Source organism: Phodopus roborovskii, unplaced genomic scaffold, assembly GCF_943737965.1.
Source record: "Phodopus roborovskii unplaced genomic scaffold, PHOROB, whole genome shotgun sequence".
Taxonomy (NCBI): domain Eukaryota; kingdom Metazoa; phylum Chordata; class Mammalia; order Rodentia; family Cricetidae; genus Phodopus; species Phodopus roborovskii.
The window spans coordinates 6,588,554-6,594,553 of record NW_026126515.1 but is presented as its reverse complement, the minus strand read 5'-3'; positions in this window follow the sequence as shown (position 1 = coordinate 6,594,553).

Here is a 6,000-nt window from a genome sequence, read left to right as displayed (position 1 = left end):
GCCAGCACTTGGGAGGCAGAGGCAGATAGATCTCTGTGAGTTCAAGGTGAGCTTAGTCTAAAAGGGAGTTCTAGGACAGCCAGAGCTGTTACACAGAGAAACCCTGTCTCAAAATACTAAAAATAAAATAAAATAAAAAAAATAAATCATAGGCAGAGAATACCCCAAAGGACAGGTGTGGTGGGGGAGGGGCAGGATGCTGGGGTATGTTGGGGAATGCTTTCAATTTTTTCTTATTATGTCTTGATGTCAGCAGACTTTGAATATTCAACAACTACATATCTTATTTTGTAATTAAAGGCAGCAAGGAAGGAGCTCAGTGGTTAAGAGCAGTTGTCATTCTTGTAGAGAAACTGGGGTTGATTCTCTGCACCTACATGATGGCCACAACATCTGTAAGTCCAGTTGCAGGGAATCTGACTCCCTCTTCTGACTTTTGCAGGCATGAGGCATGCATGTGGTATGAATATATACATGCAGGCAAAGCCCTCATGCATGTAACATAAGATAAATCTAATTTAAAAATCAATATTACATTTAAGAGAATTGTTGCAACTTTAAATGCTACCATATATTTGTTAGATGGATAAGTAGATGAATGGATAGGTGGGTGGGCTGGAGGGCTGACTGGCCAGATAAATGGGATGGGATGGATGAATGGATAGATGGGTGTGTGGAACAGATGGATGGATGGATGGATGGATGGGTTCAAGCTTAGTGCATGTCTGGCTTGAGCCCTGTCCACATTTTTCCTTGAACCCCAGCACCCCCAGAGCAAAGTAAAAGGTGAACCCATAGACCTGCTGTGGGTGGGTGGATGGCATACAGGTGTCTCCCTGGCCCGCCTCAGTCCCCACTCATCTCCTGGATGGAGTGGCTGCCAGCAGGCCAGTAGGGCCGCCCACTGTGCTCAACTCAGAACCTGCTTCCAATTATCCATGAAATTTGAGCTGGAAGAGACCTATTAAAGTCCCATTTAGTTGGATTCCCCTGGGGTCCAGGGATCTTTTCCGGCGACATCCCCCTCCTTGTCTGACTGGGACTTTAAGCTCTTTGGATGCTCGATTCTAATTACCTGCTCTGCTCTTGTCTTTGTAATCTTAACTCAGTCAGGTTCTACTTGCCCTGCTCCCTGGATGAAAGGAACTGACACATTTCTGGTGGCCACATGCCATGGCTGTGGGACCACTGCTCTGAAGAGACAGGATGCAAAGACAGACTGAAAGAGATGATGGAGCCCTGGAACTTCACCGGGAACCCAGCAAGGAAATCAGCACACCCTCCTAATGGTGTCACTCCCTATGGGCCAAGCATTCAAACACACGAGCCTATGGGGGCCGTTCTTACTCAGACCGCCACGGTGTCTAGGTTAATGCCTTCCACAACTTAAGGTATTTAAATTGTCTAATTAATAGCTGAAACACTGACTTTCAAAATCTCAAATAGTCTGTGATTATTCCTAGAGTCACTGTCATTGTGGTGAGACAAAGTTTTCTCTTCATATTATAAATAACTAAATCTATATGTAAGGGAGGACAAAAGCTCCTCTGGTGATAAGGCTATATTTTAATTAAATAAAGTTGCCTTTGAAGAGATTGAAGCAAAAATGACCTATTTTATAAAGAATAAAGAACTGGGAGGTGGCAGCTCACTCCTTTAATCTCAGCACTCGGGAAGCAGAGGCAAGTGGATTTCTGAGTTCAAAGCCAGCCTGGTCTGACAGTTCCTGGGCAGCTAGGGACTACACAGAGAAACTCTGTCTCAAAAAACAAAGAAAGGAAGGGAGGAAGGAAGGAAAGAAGGGAGGAAGGAAGGAAGGACAGAGGCTAAAAAGAATAAAGAACATTTTTTAAAATTAAGCATGAACTCACAAAGGTACAAAAACCAATTTATTAAGAGGCGCAATGAAAGGAACAAACTCACAGATGCAGACAGAGTAAGGCTGCATTCACAGATGCAGAGTAAGGCTGAAGCCGCAGCACAGCTCACCAAGTCGGTGGAAGGCTACACTCCAGGGGCCGGGCTAGGCCGGGTGCAGCCAGGCCTGTGGGGTGGTCGGCTGGGAAGATTTATGACTGCTTAACTGAACCCAGGGACAGCAAAGAAGAAGGGAGGTAGCACTTTGGGGACATGGCTGGGGCAGTCACTAGGTGAGGAGAACAAGACCACAGAAAACGAGGGCAGGAAACGTTCCTGAGGGAGATGTCGGATGCACTCAGGACAGAAGTGTGTTTGTCAGTCATCCCCCTCAACAGTCCTCTCCGGGTCCACAGAGCTGCAAGGTCAAAGGACAGAGCCAGGGGTGGGAGTCAGGGGAGATGCTCTTCAAAAAGTCATCAGGGCTAGTCTCCTGCCTGCTCTGGGTGACACAGATTTGGTCTTGGATCTCTGCATTTGCAGACTTTGTGGCCTTTGTCAGTGAAGGGACTCCTTGCTACAATTAATCAACCAGACCCAAACTCTTACTGTGTAGTCTCAGTCTCTGCTGGCCTTGAACTCTTGATCTTACCTCATTCTCCTGCATGCTGACTTTATAGCCATGCGCCACCAATTCATGACGCTTTAAAGTCCTTTTACACTGAGTTTCCTGTTTTGTCTAAGGTAGTTTAGCACAAGCCCCTCTCCAGTATTAACTCATTGCAATGCATATAAACACATGTACCATCTACGGCATGTGTGCCCAGCTCATGTTTACCTGTACATACATGTTTACATGTACACATACACACGCCCACAGTTACACAGGCTCCTTATTGTCACACATTCCTAACACACATGTAGGACATGTCTCCATGTACATGCTTGAACATATTATATGTTCATCTCAACACAGTGGCACAGTACAAACACACACACACACACACACACACACACACACACGAGAGAGGGAGATTAATTAGCTTCTGTTGCCTTCAACATTTTGGAAAATACAGTAGGAGTTGTTCAAAACCCATTGGCCTTTGGGAGCCATTACCTTCCTTGGCCCAGAAGATGCCGGGTCTTGAGGCAGAGAGTCTGAGTAGGTGAAGCATGGTAAAAGCTGTTCCAAGAGTAGGGGCAGTGGCATGCACCAGGGAGGCCAAGGTCAGTGGAGCCTTGATTGGAATGGTAGGTTCCACAGTGTGATCAAGCTAAAGAACATAAAAGGGCTTTTTGCAATGGGAGCCTGGGGCATTCTGGAGTAATAGTGTCAGGATCCAAATGGCTCTTTGGGAGGCTTCAGTCACACAGTGCCTGCCCTGTGCTTTGGGCCAAGGGATCCCAGAGTGGGCAGCAGGGAGGAGGGGTAGTGAGGGGAGACTACGAGCTGAGCCTGGAGTGATGCAGAGGGAAAGACAGCTCTCCACTTGACATTGTCCTCAGGGATGGAACAGAGGTGTCCAGGCAAGAAGGGACAGGAAGGTGACCCAAACTGAACCTGGCAGCTGCATGGCTAGGAGAGGGGGTGGTGACAATGTTACTCATTTGTGCATGCCCCATAGAGCCAAGCACAGGTTGTCCTGAGGAGCTGAACACAGTGTCTGTGCCAGAATCATGGAGTCCAGGCAGCTATGACAGAGTCCCCAGGGACAAACGAGAAAGGCTACAAACAGTCCCTGATACTACCCCAGCCCCTGCTGGCCTGGCCGCAAGGAGAAGAGCACTGTCTTCTGGAGGGGGAGCTGGGACATGGGGGATTGAGGAGAGTTCCAAGGCCTGTTGGCTGACCGTGAAACCCACTCAGGTCTCAGGAAGCAGCCATTTGTTTCCCCGTCTGCACAGAGAACGCCTAGAGGTGCCCAGGCCAGCCTGGCTCTGACCCTTTGACACCTCTTCCCCGGGAAACTTCCACCAAAGCCAATCCAACCAGCATCCAGCTGAGATGGAGCAGCCCTGCTGTGGCCCCATCTCCAGCCTCCATCTCTTTGGAGCGGGAAACACCACATCCCAGCTGTCTGTCCCGAATCCACCTGGAGACCAGCCAGCTTGGCTAGAATCCAACTGAGTTAGGCCAGACCCAGGAGACTCTGCCGGGAAGAGGCAAAAACCGAAAGAAAGCACGGGGCCAAACAGGGCCTCTTGTCTGAGGCCTGGTCTGTGAGATTGGTCCTGGCACACCCACGGTACAACCCATCACTACACAGTTCTGAGCTCCTGGCACTCTGGGCTGTGTCTCCCTGCTCTTCTGGGATGTGCTAAGAGATGCATGTTGCCATGACAGCTGGTGGCTGATTCCATCCTGATTGCAAAAGGCCTTGGAGGCCTGGCTTGGAGCCCCACTAGGGACAGAAGGCACTCTGGTTGGGGACCCAGAGAATGAATGGTCATACAGGCTAGAGATGTAGACTGTCCCCACTGGGAGAGCAACCCTTCCTTCCTCCTGCTCTCTCGGGAAGTGGACAGCTTGCCTCATCAGCAGCCTGGGGCCACCAAGGGTAGTAAAAGGCAAGGAAGGGCCCAGGGCTGCCCCTGTCCATACTTCAGTCAGGAGCCTAAAAAGGTAGCTCCTTCCTTGACACTCAGGTTCACCTCAACCCTTTCAGCTCACAGTCAGGAGATGCTGTCCTGCTTTCTGTGGCAACAGAGAGCCCCCAACCAGAAGTGCCCCCAGAAACTCTCTTCCACCTCATACACATGTCCTCTTGGTCCCCAAGGGAACCTGAAACACACACCAAATGAAACGAGAGCCGGGAGAGACACCCATCCTAGGGATCGTCCCTGAGGATGTCTGACCACACAGAAAAGGATGTGGGGCAGAAGCCTCTAGTCAGGGACTCCTGCTGGACAGCACCCAGGCAGCTTGAAGTCTAAAGCTGAAGATGTGTGATTAGAGCTGAGAGTCTAAAGAGGATGCTAGGCCTCTTCCTCTTACCCACTGAACTTTGAAAGTGCCGCCTGGTGGAGGTAGGAAAGTTAACTGCTCCCATTAGGATCAACCACTGAGGTTGTCTCTCACAGATGGTATGACTTAGAGCAAATACTTCCTTCACCTTTCTAGACCTTGGTTTTCTCATCTAGTAGATAGGCCACTATTGTACCCACTAATCTCCCTGGAAACGTACGTGTGTGTGTGTGTGTGTGTGTGTATGTGCGTGCACGCGCATGCATGTGTATGCATGCACATGCATGCACTCTCGTGCATGTTCACATGTGTGTGCGTGTGTTTATGCAGATAGAGGTACATATAATACATGTGCATGTGGTATAGATGTGTGAGTGAATGCCACACATTATATGCATGCCTGAGGAGGTCAGCAGAGGGCATCATATCCCTTGGAGCTAGAGCTACAGGCAGTTGTGAGCTTACTAAGTATGGGTGCTGGGAACTGAACTCAGGCCCTCTGGAGAGCAACAAGTGCTCCTAACTGCTAAGACATCTCTTCAGCCATTCCATCTTATTTTTTGAGAAGAGGTCTTACACTGCGCTCAGCAGTACAGTTAGACTGACCGGGCAGCAAACCCCAGGGACCCTCCTGTCTCTACTTGTCTAGAGCTGGGATTACAGGCAGCCACTACCATGTCCTGCTTTTTGTTTTTTGTTTTTCTTAACCTGAATTTGGAAGATCCAACTCAGGCCTTCATGCTTGTGCGCCAAGGGCAAGCACCTTACTGACTGAATCGTCTCCTCAGCCCTGTACCTACTGTATAAGGGGCTCTGGCAACGGTCCCAGTGTCCCCAGGTTGCCATCTCCAGGTTGGGTCAGTAACACTAATACTCTCTGAGCTATTATTTTCTCGTTTGCCAAAGAGAGAAAACAATACACAGAGTTCTAATGGCCAGGGATTCGGTAATGGGAGGCCAATGAAGTGGGAAACTTAGCTGTTGGGCCTGCTCCTCCACGCCTCCCTTCCCCCAGCCTCTCCTGACCCTGCCACCCAGGAGCTGGAGACCAGGCTCATACTCAGCTGGGCAACAGGTGGCAGTGTCGGTGGGCACAGGTGCAGCTTTGCAGGGGATGTGGGGGTGTGACCCTCCTGTTTCCTCCCCACACTGCTTCCCCTGGCTGTGTTGCTGGCAGG